The sequence below is a fragment of the Nicotiana tabacum genome, chromosome 8 (assembly GCF_000715075.1).
Source record: "Nicotiana tabacum cultivar K326 chromosome 8, ASM71507v2, whole genome shotgun sequence".
NCBI lineage: Eukaryota > Viridiplantae > Streptophyta > Magnoliopsida > Solanales > Solanaceae > Nicotiana > Nicotiana tabacum.
Window position 1 is genome coordinate 148,091,464 of NC_134087.1, and position 17,886 is coordinate 148,109,349.

The 17,886-nt window shown below is 38.0% G+C and overlaps 1 long non-coding RNA gene across 1 annotated transcript; it reads left to right on the forward strand.

Moving 5' to 3' along the window:
* Positions 1–12,718: 12,718 nt before the first annotated feature.
* LOC107818309 (uncharacterized) lies at positions 12,719–16,053 on the forward strand. The gene is made up of 2 exons (XR_001655383.2): positions 12,719–12,920; positions 15,783–16,053. It is a non-coding gene; the product is annotated as an uncharacterized LOC107818309 (long non-coding RNA).
* The last annotated feature ends 1,833 nt before the right edge of the window (positions 16,054–17,886 follow it).

Here is a 17,886-nt window from a genome sequence, read left to right on the forward strand (position 1 = left end):
TACGAATCACCATAACTGATCCTAACTCCACCGCCAGAATATCTAACACATCCCTACTACTCAATCTTCCCACGAGGGATACATCTAAAAATTCTTCTGTGCCACCAAGCAAGCCTTGAATATTAGCAGTCAATCAGACAAGATAGTGTCGCAATACCAATAAAGCATCCATAACTCAAATACATCACCCTTTCTGAAATGTATATCCTCATCAAGCCACACCAATCAGTGATCTCATTTATCTAGTCATCTGAAGTTGTCCATGTTGCCTAAGAATTTATGACCTTTCTTTCAAAACTGAATCGTGACCTTACACATGCAAATCTCAACCCCACACAATATACTTCATGTACCATACCATCCTATGATAAATATGAAAACTTCATAATCCACTCCGAGCTGCAACCAACTACGTACTCAGCCAGCCAAGAACATTTCCATTTGATCCCATCTAGGAGAAAATTATTATACATCCCATGTTCCTCATGCCAATAGAAAATATACATCTCTAACCGTGGTTGAAACCATCAGGAACTCCCGAATTCCATTTGCACAAGACTAAACCGTCAGAACTAAATTCCTCTAACTCAACCCAGCTACGCAGGCCATCAAAACCTAAGAGCATTGCCGCAAAACACCTGTAGAAACTCATTACCTCGTAAGCACCAAAAGAACTAATCATATCCTTACCATGCTGATTTGGCCTACTACTAAGCTATCCTATTTATCCAAGTTCCTTCTAAAGTACCTTCAAATTGATACTTCTCCTTGCCATAATACCGCAATTCCTCAACCCAGACTCACCACACGAGACCCAAGCATAAAACCACACCGTCTAAGGCTCATAAGCCGTTGGATACTCTCTTAAATATTCCCAAAAATACCACATTCAAAATACTTACCTTGAAGAGACTTCCTGCGAATCCAAAGCCATTACCTTCACCTTCTTGATACTGATATATAGAATTCTATAATTGATACAGAAATGCCACAAATCTTTATGCCCTTCAATGCAAACCTCAATTTCTGGCCAAATATAGAACCTGAATGTAAAGCCCCGTGAAGTTTCTACTCAAAAACCCGAGTCTTGTGGTGCCAAGTTAGGATCATGTGTTAGGTTTGGACCCTTTGGATTGATCTGTGCATTAAAAAGTTAAAGAATAGTGTTTTCTAGAAAATTGCAATTCTGCGGTCAACTCTGTAGTCGTATAATAGCTATGCGGACCACATAGTCACCGCAGAGTCAGGCAGTGTGAAGGTTAATTTTGAGGTCAACTATGCGGCCAAATATGCGATCGCATAATCGATATGCGGGCCGCATAATCGTCGCATAATCCCCTTGGAACTTTTGTGGGGAGCGGTTCTGCGGTGCATTTTGCGACCGCAGAATGGGTATGCGGACCGCATTCTGGTCGCATACCCAGGCAGATTGTTCAGGTTTTTGGGAGCATTTTTGCGGTCTATTCTGTGGGCCGCATGTCAATTTTGCGATCGTATATGCAATCGCAGATCTGAGTCGGGGCTCCAGATTTCTAAATTTTAAACCCGACCCCCTGTCTTTATATTCTGTGGAATAGCTCATTTGAGCTTATTTCTTGGTGTTTTTAGAGTGAGAGGGAGGGTCTAAGAGAGGGCAAGTGCCTTTCATCAAAATTGCTCCATAAATCCTTGTTAAAAACATTGAAGATAATCAAAGGGAGCACCAAGACCTTCATCCCAGGAGGTAAGACTTCATCACCTCAGCTCTTAATTTTATACATAGCTATAAGGGGTCATTAGTGAGGAAATTCATGGGGATAAGGGTGATTTTATTGCATGCATGTGTTCATAGAAGATATGGGGAAATTATAAATAGAGAGGCATGGGGAATGGGCTAAGTGTAATCTTGCATAAAAGGACCATAAGGCCTTAATGAACACTCAATGCTTGATAAAACGCTCAAGTGAGCTTAGATTATGATTTATTCCTGATTATGGGTTCAATTGTGCTATATTGCTTAAATAGATTGAAGTGCGAACATTCCGGAACGTTATAGGATTAACGAAAGCTCAGTTGAGGTATGTATGGCTAAAACTCCGTCGTTTAGAAATCGAGCTTCATCGGTGTTTGCGTAATTATAGTAAGATTAGAGTTGAATTATTGTATGGATTGTTGTTTCACATGAATTTGGGGTTGCGACTTTATATGCGTGAAAGATGTGTCTCAATATGATAAATGTGCTATTCTTGTTAACTTGAAAGGGTACCAGGAATATGAATCACGTAATGAAATGCTTAGACCTTAAATTGAGATTGAAGCTGTATATGTTGTGTCCTCTATGTGAAGTCTCATCTACACTTACAACTTTATTTGCTCTTGTGTGCACATATTATCCGAAATTATCAATCTAACATTGAAATTGGGAATGATGTGAAATGTGGCCTAGTGCCAAATATATGACGTGATAGTTGTGGCACCAAAGGCCTATGAAATGACATATGTGATACAAAGATTGAATTGAGATGATTGATGGAAAAGGGGAAACGCCTTGGTAAGGCGGCCTAGCCGATCGGGCCGAGATCGGATGCCATGCCGCACACATGGTGGTATTGTGTTGATATTGAACCTCGGATAAAAAAGGGAAAATGAGATTGTGATTGAGGTGTATGTCTCAAATAAGTCAACCTAGCCAATCGGGTCGAGATCGGACTCCGCTCAAGCTAGCGGTGGCATAGCGACCAATGATAAACAGTATAAAATGCCCCAAACTAAAGGCTATGGAAACATAATGCAAAAATTGTATGATTCTTCTACATTGATAATGTTGTGATCATTTAAAGCTTTTGAGTTATACTGGTGCTTTCCTTATGTTTGGTATGAAAGTTCTTTCTAACTAGATGTTTAGTTATACATACTAGTACTATTCCATGGTACTAACATCCCTTTTGCCAGGAGCGCTACATTTTTAAATGAATGTAGGTGGCTCTATTGCAGATAATGTCGATCGCGCATAGCGGAGTGCCTTCTTCTTAAAGTCTTGGCGAGCCTCTTTCTCCTTCAAGGGGTAATATTGCACATCTTTTGTTGTGGACTTCCACTTTCCAGGTATAGCCGGGGCCGTATTGCCGGCATTGTCATACTTGTCTTTTACATCTTTAGAGGCTCCGTAGACATATGTGTGGGTTATGTACGGGTGTTGGATGGGTCTACGAACTATGTTGTAATTCTAACTGTCGCTTCTCTAAAGTGTAATTGTATGGAATCTTAGAACTTAACTACGGCTTAACGTTGTGATATAAAATGAACTAACAACGTTGAATGTACTATCTTTCCTCGTCTAAATAAATGAAAGCATGATTTCCTTATTCATATTAAGTTGGGTAAGAAGTGTTTGATAAGGCTTGCGCAGTTGGGTTCACTCGATTGAGTGCCGGTCATGCCTCCCGAGGTTGGGGCGCGACACTAAAAATCTCCAATTATTATATGAAAAATCTTGAAACCACTTGAACCATTCTCGAGAGTCATCCACTCTACTCAAACCGCAATTAGACCGATCAAACGGACCGGATGACTTATGCTCCAATAGCACTCCAACACCGTAGAATGTAACCTCACCTTAATGCAACCAAGCAACTTCTTGTTCTATGCATCGTACATCCTTTACCAATGACAACTCAAGTCATTCCGTGATTCTCATGCACCCATAAAGCATAACATAACCTTTATTGAAATTTCCTTTACTCGAGCATCCTCGGTCTCAACCTCTGTATGTCATAACTGATTCACCAGTATGCCCCAAACTAGAACCATCATAGCACATAACCGTGCAATCAACTGATCAATAGAAGACTCCTCCCACTTGGCTCAAAGCCATATATCAAAACATACCATACTCATAATGCATATACTCTATTACTGCCATAATACTATAGTGAGATCAAACTCAGTCTTTCATAAGCTCGTGTAACACAAACCATCTAGTACTTCAAATCAGACCATCTAGTACTTCATAATCACGGTCAAGACAACTTTTCTATGCAATCCAAACTCAAACTGCATCACGTATAATTTCACTGATAAAAGAGGACTCACAACAACCATCATAGGGACCACGCAACTTCAGAACAGTCCGTAGAAGATAATCCACTTATTTAGCCTCAAACTGGAATCTCTCTATATTCTTCCATAATCATAACTATTACCCGGTCACTTACTCGTCCTGAGTTTGAACTCATATCACGACATGAAATTTACTCCATTTCCCAACTAGACAACAGGAAAAAAGATCCTTCCTCATGCCCACAACTCGGGGTATACATCAACTCACGATGAAAATCAAGCACCAGACAGTTCTTACTACCCCAAAGCAGACCCTTCTCGCCTCATTCAAATCATATGAACACATCTCGCAGTCACATCACACACATCCCGTAACTATCCAGTCACCACTTCCCTCAATAGGGACATTATCGAACATATAAATCCATAAACACGCGCTTGCAACATTAACAGCTCAGGGATTAAGCTATCGGCAAGGCCCGACCTCAAGTCCTCCAGACTAGCCCAACATCAACACACAAAAATCATATCTCGCCCCTTGATCAGGGAATCACAAGCCATTGATGCACATCTGATACTAAGCGCTCATATGCGCATACGAACGCGTAGAAGGAATTCAAGGAGTTACATTTCAAGCTGAATCAAGGACGCACAATAAGAATTCAAGAATGTGAAGTTTTTCCTAAAGGTTTTGCAGCCTCTCGAGGATAAGTACAGATGTCTCTGTACCGATCCGCGAGACTCTACTAAACCTGCTTATGACTCATGAGACCTATGTAACCTAGGCTCTGATACCAACTTGTCACGACCCTAAAACTGACCCGGTCGTGATGGCGCCTATCGTGAAACTAGGCCAGCTGACATAACTCACAAATTAACTATTGATCAATAAGAATCATTTTAAGCCTTTAATAAAATAATGTAAGTCTACATGAACAGTGCAGAATAAATACACAAGCCTGACATCGAGGTGTCACTAGTCATGAGCATCTACTACAACTGTCTAATAATATCAAGACCAACATAGCTGTGAAAATCACAAGCATACATTAAGGAAGAATAATGAGGGAGAAAAATAGGGTTGCGATCGTCAAGCAGCTACCTTGCTAACTCCGATGAACCTGCCACCGAGCTCAGAAATACTTGAATCTGCACACATGGTGCAAGGAGTAATGTGAGTACGCTAACTCAGTAAGTAATAAACGTAAATGAAGACTGAGCAGTAAGAAATCACGTAAACCATGTCATAGCACCACTGTGGTTACAGTATGTTCCCAAAACAGGATACCATTCAAATCATTTCGTTAAATTACCAACTTTAGTAAAATCCTTTAGAAAATATCTTTCTAACCTTTTCAATAGAGGTTTAATGAAATATATATAATGAAAGTGATGAAAATCATAATCGGCCCCTCGGGAAAAACATAGTTCGTATATAACCCCTCGGCAAACAGAAATTCATAACCATTTCATAACTTAAAAATCTCGGAGGAAGTAACAAAGCCAAATCAGTGACTAAATTTCGAACACCTCGTAAAAACTTCCGTTTAAATGAAAGTTGTTTAAAGCATTTGTTCAACATTTTCAATAGAGGCTCGGTCTAAAGATGAGTGAAAGCAGTAATTTAATCAACATATTCAAGAGAAACTTACTTTAAGAAGGAGTAAAAAAAACAATAAGTTCATAAACAAGCCCTTCAGGCAAAGCTTCACTCGTATATGTGTATGTACATATATATAGCCCCTCGGGCAAACCACTCTGTCACTCATGACTCAACTCTCAGCAATCAACACTCACACTCAGCACTCACGCTCAATAGGTACCCTATCATAACCGCTGCGGCGTGCAGCCCGATCCATATATCGCTGCGGCGTGCAGCCTGATCCATATATATAGTCGACTGTTCCTATGTGTTTAAATGAACTTCCTTTTCTTTACATATACATATACATATACATATACATATACATATACATATACATATACATATACATATACATATACATATACATATACATATACATATACATATACATATACATATACATATACATATACATATACATATACATATACATATACATATACATATACATATACATATACATATACATATACATATACATATACATATACATATACATATACATATACATATACATATACATATACATATACATATACATATACATATACATATACATATACATATACATATACATATACATATACATATACATATACATATACATATACATATACATATACATATACATATACATATACATATACATATACATATACATATACATATATGCAGCTCGATCCATATATGTATATATGTATATATTGCTGCGGTATGCAGCCCGATCCATAAATATATAATCCTCACAACCAGGCCATCGACCTCTCTCAGTCATTAACCTCACAATCAGACTCTTGTTCTATCTCAGTCATCAACCTCACAATTAGACCATCGGTCAATGTAAACCATCAATCTCACAAGCCACTCGGACTATCAGTAAAACAGGGTGTTCAGCTCAACATATCATTTATAGTATCAAAATTTAGCAAATAAGTCTGAGTTAAGAAATCAATAAAACACAGCATGACTGAGTACAATTATTAAGTTAAAATAGTGAGGAACAATAGTTTAAAAGCCCCATAAGGGTCCAAAACAGTTGGCACGAGGCCCAAATATGGCATTCCGCCCATAACATAGCAATACTTTTCGAAACACAATGATATCAAACAGTTTTCAATCAAATACGCGACTTAACAATCGTACGGGATATACCAAGTCACAATCCCCAATGGTGCACGACTCCACGCTCGTCATCTAGCATATGTGTCACCTCAAAGTAGCACAACAATGTGAAATTCGGGGTTTCATACCCTCAAGACAGCATTTACAATAATTACTTACCTCAATCTGGTCCAAACTCTAATCTGTGATGCCTTTGCCCCTTGAATTGGCCTCTAATTACTCCAAATCTAACCAAAATCAGATTCACACTATCAAAATATGCTAAGGGAACAAATCCCACTCGAAATTAACCAATTTACATCAAAAATTCCGAAATTGGCCAAACCCAACCCCAGGGCCACGTCTCGAAATCCGATAAAAATCACATCAATAGAATTCTTACACTCTCACGGGTCTACCCACAATAAATTTATCAAAATTCGACCTCAATTGCCCATTCAAATCCCCAAAAGAATTCTCAAACTTTTCCTCCATTTTTTCCCAATTTGCACTCAAATTTCTCAAATTAAATAATGAAATTCAAGACTAAATCAGGAATTAAACCAAATATGAGTGAAGAATACTTACCCCAATAGCTCCACTGAAAATCTCCTCAAATTTCACCTTCTCCCGAGCTCTCTAATATTTTTTGTGATGTTGGACTTAAACCCTCAATTTTGAACTTAAACATTCTGCCCAGTTGTTTCCTTCATCGCGATCGCGGAAATTGCCTCGCGATTGCGAAACACAAAAAGGACTGACCTTCATATCAACCCTATGCGATCGCAGAACAATACATGCGATCGCGAAGCACTACCTAGCCAACTCACGCGAGCGCGACCATCCCCACACGATCGCATAGAACAATACTTTTCACTTCTCACCAGCTCACTTTCTTCTACGCGAACGCGGCCTTGCCCACGTGTTCGCGAAGCACAACATCACAAGCGTACCTGATCGCGACCTCAACTCTACGGTTGCATAGAACAAATTCCACCTCTTCCTAACTAAGCCTACGCGATCGCGGACTTCTCTTCACGATCGCGAAGAACATAAATGCCTACAACTGAAACCAGAAAATTTGCAACTTTCATAACATGAAATTGATCCGTTTAACCAACTGAAACTCACCCGAGGCCCCCGGGACCTCAACCAAACATGCCAACATATCCCATAACATTATTCAAACTTGTTTCAACCTTCTGAACACTCAAAACAACATCAAAACATCAAATCAACATCGGATTCAAGCCTATGAATTCAAAAAACTTCCAAATTCCGAATTCGGTCAAAAAGTCTATCAAACCTCGTTCGAATGGCCTGAAATTTTGCACACACGTCACAAATGATACAATGGACCTACTCCAACTTCCTAAATTCTATTCCGAACCCTATATCAAAATATCACCGATCAACCGGAAAACGCTAAAATTCCAATTTCGTCAATTCAAGCTTAAACCTTCCACATACCTCCAAAATATATTCCGATTACGCTTCTAGGTCCCAAATCACCTAACAGAGCTAACCAAATCATAAAAATTCTAATCCGAGATTATATACTAACAAGTCAAAACTTGGTCAACCTTTCAAATTTTAAGTTTCAAACTGAGAACTGTTCTTCCAAATTCATTCTGATTACCCTGAAAATCAAAATTGACGATTTACATAAGTCATAATATATTACACGGGGATAGTCATGCACGAGAACTAGTGAGCGAAGTGCAAAAGCTCAAAATGACCGATCAGGTCGTTGCATTAATTAAGGTTAATTATCATAAAAAGGAGTAATATAAAGGAAAAAATGTGTGAAGAAGGAAAGAGTGAAAAACTAAAATTTTAATAAATTGTTGATGTAGCACTGTCGTGGCATGCTCGTGTAATACACCTCACCCCATAAATCTGGTATTATACGTACCAGGTGGAAGTAGTTCACTTTAAACCAGAATAAGGGGATAAAAGAACACACGTAAAGTTAAAGTGTGTACATGAGTTTTGGGGAAAAGTTTAGGAGGTAAAATATGTATTTTCCCTTCTATTACTGTTACTTAAATGTATTTCATGTTGATGATACTCCTGTGACAAGTGCTAAATTTTCTTTAAGGCATGTGATGTCCATGATGTGTGATTTGCCCCCCCCCCCCCCCCCCCAAACCAACCAACTGTCAGTGTTATAGTTGGATCGTCATTTTTCCGTTTTATACGCCATATTTACAATAAAATAGGCAAATAGTTATTTTTCTGACCGCCGATTAAGATGTAGTCATAATTTAAAAAATAATTAACATTTAGCCACTTTGTAATTAACTAGACAAGAATACACTTCTTCTTCATAGCTTCCACTTTTGCAGATCAATTTGTTCCTCCGTTTCACGCAAATTATTGGGATTTCTTCCATAAACATTGTTTAATGCAAAATATATGGAGTAAAATTGGTTAATGACAGTTGGGTGAATGACGAAGTGACACGTAGAACTAAAGACATGTGGGATGTGAGTCAGCGAACAGCTGTCAACGGATGCAAGCGTCCAAACAATGTTGAACAAGCCCCGAGATAGAGCGGGCAGTAACAATGATTCAAAGCATTGCCATCGGGTAACATTCAAAAGGAAGTCATTACAAAGAATGTCTGCATTTATAACCAACTATTATACACCCATCAATGACGATTTTATTCTCATTTAAGAGGAACTTGATTTGAGGATCTTGTTTCCCTGAATAGGGCTATAAATAGACGGATTACCATCTATTGTAGGCACGAAAAACTTTGTATACAAAAAGCTATAATCTATTTTTATATTACGCTCAATTTTAACACTTGAACATTGTATTCACTCTTGTCATCGGAAAGGTTAAGTTTCGAGTCAGGCCCGTTAATCTTAATTTCATCTGGCAATCTTACTTTTGTCCTTACTTACTTATTATTTTTGTGTCAAATCGATTTGCTTGTCTATAAATCACTCTATAAATTCAACTATACCATTTTAGGGGTAAATAGTTTCTCGCCCACCGTGGGGCATAGACAGTTCTGTAATTACTTTGATCCGTTCGTTTGTTACAAATAAATTTTGACTTTTACCTAAGTAAAAATCAAATATGGCAGCTAATGATGTCAACTACGCTTACAATGTTGGAGCACACGATGAATGGGAGGATTTGTTCATCGTGATGATTCAACCAGCAAAACACGCAACGAAGGGGATGAAGCAACCCCAGTTCACATAGGACAATACCCTAAGCATGTGCGGGGCCCGACTCCTGATGATGCAGAGGATGAGCATGTTGTCAAAACAGTCAAAATCTTGAGAGAACAACAAAAGGCAATTGTGGATCACCTTACATGGCAAGATTGTGTGATGACGGAATTGAAGCAGGCATTATCGTGTGCTTGCAATAATGCTAATGAAAGGTTCCTCCCAGCGTTCCCATAAATTAGACAGCTCAAAGAATCGATAAAAATATTCCAAGGGATGAAGTCAATTTCGACGAGACCTGGGAACAACAACTTAAATGATCCTTTCAAAATCATGATATTCATGAGAGAAATGAATGAATTAATGAATGAATGAATGAATGAACGGACCTGAATGCGAAGGAATTTCATGCTCGGATAGATCGGATCCGAAGCGCGTAGCCGGTGTTAAAAAAACCAGATTCGAGAAAGTATATGCAGTTGCTGCTTAAACCAAGCGCGGCACCGGAGCTGATCCCAAAAAGGTTTAAAATGCCGGATATTCCAAAGTATGACGGGACGTCAGACCCACAGGAGCACATCATGATCTACACCATAGCAGTAAAAGGAAATGACTTGGCTCAGGATGAGATCGAGTCGATTTTGTTGAAAAAGTTTAGCGAAACCCTCACGGAGGGTGCCCTGACATGGTATTCTCTTTTACCTGAGCATTCAATCGATTCTTTTGAAATGCTTGCATATTCGTTCATCAAAGCTCATGCTGGAGCAAAAAAGGTCCAGGCCAGTAAGGCGGATATATTCAAAATTTTGCAAGAACAATCTGAGTTGCTGCAAAAATTCGTGATCCGGTTGCAGAAAGAAAGAATCTTATTAGCAACGGTTCTGGACGAGTGGGCAGTGGAGGCATTTACAATGGGCCTCAATTCGTTGAGTTCCGATGCCTCCCAAAAATTGAAGGAGAACTTGCTCGAGTTTCAGGCAACCACACGGGCATATGTTCACAATCGCTACAAGTCAAAGATAAGGATAAAAAATGATCAACTTAGCTTTTCGGTGTCCTCCAAGGGACGGAGTCGTAATAGGAATCAAGATAAGTTTAAAATTAACTTTAATGCAGATTAGAGGTCTTCTAAGAGTCATTTTCTATCTTACGAGAGGACTGATGGGCGTAATAGTAAAGGATTCCAGTCATCAGATAGGTTCGCTTCCGATAGAAGGACGAATCGTGGCAAAAATAACAGATCATTGCAAGAGAAAGAGGTGTCAGGGACCTTACCGAGTTTAAGCTATCACCGGTAAAGGGTCACACGAATTGAAAAATCAAGATGGAGTGAAATTGCCATGAAATTGGTACTGAATCAAGTCAAAGGATATTATTGCTGAAGATCCTCGCTGATAGTAATTAATAGTGTTAAATTAATAATTCAGTATAAATTATATTACCCCTTACTATGTTGAAACTATTAAATAACCTCTATATTTTGATAACACAAGTTTTACAATTAATTTAACAAATTAATCTTTGATTTTTAATTACACCGCTTATTTTAAATTAATTCGAAATTAGTTTTCTAATTTAATAAATAAAGTGTTTTAATATGCCATTAATTAGTTACAGTAATTTATAATGTAATTGATGATTATATTTTTATCATATTTAATTAGAATTAATTAAGTTAAATTTTAAACGTTTAAAGGGGTTAAAGATTAAAAGGCTACAATTGCACTTACCTAATTAAATACAATGTGGCCATTCTTTAAATAAAGTTCAGCACAAAACACAGGCACAATGCGACTTGACCCGGTCCAGAACTAACCCCTCCTATCCACTTTGGCAATCCATGCCAACCCTGGAGAGCCAAAGAATTGTGCCACATCACCCGTCCCCTTCACTCACAAAACAAGCACAATGAATCTGGGTCGTCGATCTAAATCATCGACGGTCCACATTTATTCCTACTTTTTCCTCTATTTAAACCATATGCCAGATTTTGTCTCAATCGTAGGATCACACAGATCCAACGATCCCCGTATTTTCCTAATAACCATGTTCTTTAAACCCTTATGTCCTGAATTATTAGGGTCATTGATCAAATGCTCCAACAGTCCAAATCCCATCCCTCGTTTTTAATCTACCAAACACCCTAACCCTAATCATTCTCACCTTGAATGGCTGCCTCCCATTTCTCTTTTCCCCTCTATTCTCTCAAACCCTCATCTCCCATCAGTCATGAATCCTTGTACAAATTAGTGCAAGATCACAAATTCAAACCCGTGAACACTCGATCTGTCCCCTATACTCGTGAATCTTAGCCGATTTCTCCTATTTCATCACTAAAATTCAAAAGCCCCATTCTAAAACCCCCATTCTAAAACCCTTATAGACCTAAAACTATGTAACATGTAAATCTCTCAATCTGTCCTACGTTCCGTCGAATCGAAGTATGTATGGATGTATCTTCAGCTTTATCATCATTATTCTTTGTCCAGAAGTCAAACACAGTGACCTCTGGACATTAGCATTTGACCACTGGGTCGAAGTCCTCAACGTTCGACTTCTTTCATGCTCAGGTAAAATTCATCACTGATTTTCCCTATTTTCCCTTTTGATTTCACCTTCTCACTATCATCATCTACCTTATCGTCATCATCAACTATCGATCTTGAATTAACCGGAACCATAAGGCTTCAATAGCCACTATAAATAGGAGCTTTCAATGCTCTCACCTAACATAGATCGACACCAATCAATGCACCTAAAATTACTAGTAAAAAATATCTAAAAGTTTAAGTATTTCGGCTAAATTCTAAATTCCATTAGCTTCTCCCTAACCTTTTCTTTCCTTCTTTTCGCTCGAGTTTAATTCTTGTACGTGATTCATTTGGTGTTTGGATTCCTAAACGGATAAATAAAGAGCTATTGTTTGGTCCGCTGCCCTGCAGAAGGTGAGTGTACTCGGACCCTCCTTCTTCTTTGATTAATTGTGTTGTTTCGTGTATATGATGTCTTCTCTGTTGATTAGCTTTCGTATGCAGTTCATATCAGTAGCTTATGTTTGTGTTTATTGTATTCTTCCTTCACATGTTATTCTTGTTAATTGAATCAATTATCTCCTGATAAGTTATGATTGCGTCGGTGTTGCTAGCTAATTTCTACTGTTAATAAACTTAATTTCTCATAATTTGGATAGATAACAAATGCCTTCTTAATGACTAATGCCTCTTTCGAATGAATCCTATCTTGAGGCCTTAAGTTAATGTTATATATGCCTTGTCAGTTTAAATAACAACTGTACTATTGTGTTTGCTAACCTAATTGAACTATGCTTTTAGACCTTTCCTATTGTCTTGGTAAGAGTTCTTCTGCTGCAGTATGCTATAGTGATCCCTTATTTGTAATATTATAACATGCCGTTGATTAAATGAAAGAGATCCTCACCATAGTTCATGACTTACACTAGACTTAATGATCTAAATTGAACAGTGTAGAACCATGACTATTATATGAACCTTGTAATAGTGACCATCTAGAACTTCATTATAGGCTGGTTGGATAACCCCTATTAATCTTTATGCTTGAAATCCATTAGTTTCAATAGGCTTAAATTGGGTGCGATTTGTTTTTTTGATGTTGTTTGATGTAATTTGAGGCTTTGACTAGGTTCGTATGATGTTTTGGGATGTGTTGGTATGTATGGATAGGGTCTCAGGGGCCTCGAGTGAATTACGGATGGCTAACGGATCAAAAATTAGAATTAATGCATTGCTGAAGAATTTAGGTTGCTGGTGTAATCGCATCTGCGATGGGCTTGACCGCAGATGCGGCTGGAGTGTCTCAGGTGCGGAAGGGGCCTGGCTTGGGGATTTTCGCAGAATCAAGCTGGGTTCCGCAGAAGCGAAGTCTCTTCTGTGATGGTTGTTTCGCAAAAGCAAAGTTTGGTGTGATATGCAGGAAACGCAAATGCGGATGGTTCTCGCAAGTGCGGGCGCGCAGAAACACTTGGTAGACCGCAGAAGCGGACCTGCAGAAGCAGGATTTTGGCCGTAGAAGCGGCAGGTCTGTATTTAAGTCATCTTCGGAAAAGCAAGATTTTGTCTGCAAAAGCAGAACCCCAGGTGCGGTAATGTAGGCCGCAGAAACGAAATCGCTGGCAGTGTGTTAAAAATGAGGGTTTGAGTGTTTTTCTCATTTTTGGGATTTTGAAGTTCTGTCTAGGGAGATTTTTAGAGAGGGTTCCACCTAATTGGAAGAGGTAAGTGACTTTTATTTACTTTTGTCCATAAATATTGAATACCCATTGATTATTTCGCCTATATATCATAAATCTAAGTTAGAATTGGGGGATTTTGGGACTATGTTATTGGAGAGTAAAATTTGTGGATTTGAGGGGCGATTTATGGTGGGAATTGGATGATTTTGGTATGGTTGGACTCGTAATTTAATGGGTGTTCGGAATTTATGAATTTTATCGGATTCCGAGGTGCGGGCCCAGAGTTAACTTTTTTGAGTTGACTTTTGATTTGAGTTAACGACCTTAGCTATATCTTTTGGATTCACTTCTATGGCTTTTATTGATAGCATTATGTTATTTTGACTAGATTCAAGTCTTTCGAAGGTTGATACGCGCGGTAAAGGGTTGTTAGCGGAGTGATTTGGTTTGCTTGATGTAAGTATCTTATCTAAACTTGGTTGAGGCACTAGTTGCCTGAATTATTATGATGGTTACATGCTGTTGGGTGCGCACATGTTTGGGGTTTGAGCCCATGTGCTAATACCTTACCCATGCTCGAGTTGTGCTTAGACTATGATATGCCTAGATTTGACTGTTAAGCTTTAAGCTATGATATTTCTCGCATTTATAACATTATTGTGAACTATTTAAGCCATGTTAGAGGCTACTAAAGGTTTAAATCCCTGAATGAACTTGATAAATACTATTATGTGATGAGATTTATCAATTCGAGCTATGATAATACACTTTGCACATGCCTACACTTAGCATGTCACTTTTACCAGTTCAGGAGCATGAGATTTGTTAGTTATTCATCACGTACATGTATTCTTGTTATTTTCTCTTGTGTGATATGATTGGAATGGGTGCCCGTGACCACGCCGAGCGAATTATGTTGTTATGCATGTGACCACGTTGGGCGGATTGTGTTGTTATACATGTGACAACGCCAGGCGGATTGTATTGTTATGCATGTGACCACGCCGGACAAATTATATTGTTATGCATGTGACCACGTTGGCGAATTGTGTTGTTGTACCTGTGACCACGCAGGGGGGATTATGATATTAAGCATGTGATCACGCCGGGTTGGTAGCACGTTGAATTGACCATGCTTGCGTGTGGACATGAATCCACCCCCTAGGGTCACCCTCTCATGTTTCTCTCTTGATGGTGCACACGCGGATATTGAGAAAATCGGACCAGTGGTTTGGTATTGAATTGGAAAGGTTGAGAAAATCTGTCGAGTGTTTGTTTGAATTTTGCATTTCATATTCACTTGCAAGTTTCGTAATTATTTACCTAATTTAACTGCATATCATATTTCTATGCCGAATATTGACTGAGCAGAGTTTTTGACAAACTCCCTACACATACATACATACGTATGTTTCTTCGTGTGCTTTATGGCTTGATTTCATTACTGCTTTGTACTTGTTAAATGATGAAACTGTACAGGTGATAGCTAGCATCATTTATAATTTGTGCCTCTTTTACCTCGTCAAGGTTAGCTACGATATTTATTGAGTATATTGGGTTGGTTGTACTCATACTATACTCTACACTTCGTGTGCAGATCCAGGTACATTTGGACGTGGTGATTGTTATCTTGGTGCTAGTACCTGCTCGGAGACTTTGAGGTAGCTACTATGACGCCCGCAAACCTTGACCTCTCCTCCTTTTTATTTTATTCAGTACTGCTCTATTACTCAGACAGTTATATTAGAGTTTCAGACTATGTTGATGCTTAGTAGGTCATGTACTCATTGACATCATGTTTTTGGTGGTTGTAGTATAGATTCAGCTACTATTATCGTATATTTATAAGATTCTTCCGTTGTTGAGTTTATTAATGTATATTTTATTCAAGTGTCTCGCTGTTATGTAACTATCGACTTGCCTAGTAAGTGTGTTAGGCGCCGTCACGACAAGTTGTGATTTTGGTTCGTGACAATCTTATAGACCTTATTAACTTTAAAATCTTAATATATCACTTTCAATTTGGGTCAACCTTTTAACAATAGCAACCAACTTACAATTATTCTTAATACAAAATATGTGCAACTCCATACATTCTTACAAAGTTATCTTGGTCCTTTCTGCCTTAGAATTGGATCAAATGCAGTAGGGCTGGAGCGAGTCGAGCAAATCCTGGGAGAAGCTCATACGGATTTTATGTACGTGATTCCATGGGTGATCTTGTATGCGCCCAAGCCAAGGAAATTCATGTCTCCACTAATACAGAGGTGGAAGCCATTGTTATTAGTGAAGCTCTTAACTGTTTGACTTGCTAATCATTTCGTCTAGGTTATTATTGGGACGGACTCACTACTGATGAAGAATATCCTTAAGGATAGTCGTTTTCCAATATACTCAATGGCTAGACAAACGACACATATTGGCTGGCGCTGCTCGCCGGCAACGAAAGCTATTTGGTTTTCTCCCAAGACCGTAGAAGCTCTGATATCAATATGATCAAAAAATATTTTCTTATAAATCTATAAATGCTCTCTACAATTCTCTGTTCCTCCTTCACACATAAAATAAGCTAGCAATACCCTTATTTATAATAGTACGAAACCTATTTTAACAAGAAACAGGAAAATTTATTCCTATATAATTATGACTACAAATCCTAACTAAACATGAATTAAATAAACTGGCAAATATTAAATCCTAAACAATTAAAGTTTCCTACTATAATTTTGAATTAGTTTTCCAACATATAAGTATCTTACAACAATTGCTAAGTCCATAAGGGAGAAGATGCGGCAAATTTGCATATTTTCCGCGATGGAAATGCGTTGGCAGATATCTTACTAGTAGAGCTTTTGCGATTGAAGGGGCATTAAGTATTCACTCATTCTGTGAGCTTATATTAAAGGGAATAGCAACACTTAATTTAGACAAGAGTCAGTGTCCATCTTTGTGAATTAAGCCTGTGAAATCGAGAAGATGAAGATCATGATGGTAACTATACTGGAGTTTTGCGAGTAATTGGTATGGAATGAGGCGGCCGAGAATCAACATTACTTTCCCCTGTGTAAGTTTGGCGAGTCTCAATTCTTCATAGATGCTAGATTGTCAATTTGTATTATCAACTTAGTGCATTCTATAAGACTTAAATTGATATTAGCATCTCTTATCTTGTTAGTTTTTATTTTTTACATGATGTAAGGGGCGATTTTTATTTTACTAGTTACGGATTATGTGCGTTGCACGTGGTCTCATAACAAATAATATAAAATTTGCATTAAAAATAATAAACTTTAACCGCAACACATGCTCTAAAACTATATGTTTGAGTTATAAGACAAAAATTAATAAGTACAAATTAATTTCTTCCAAACAACTTGTTAAAGTTACTTTATCATCTTACTAATTTTTTAATGTGGAATAAATACTTTACACTGGCTGCTAAAAGACATAAACATATGAGATAAAACAGTATCTTGATTATAATTTAAATAAATAATCTCAAAGAGAAATCACCAAAACTGATTATTTATTCACATTTTCATGCCAAGCGTAATGCATAAAACATTAATATGTTAACTTCTTGAGACATTAAATCCTAGATAAAAGATCATCAATCAAGAATATTTTCAAGTATTAATGTAGGGGGTGGAGCTAGAGGGCTGAAAGGGGTTCATCCGCCCCTTTACAATGTGTATATAAGA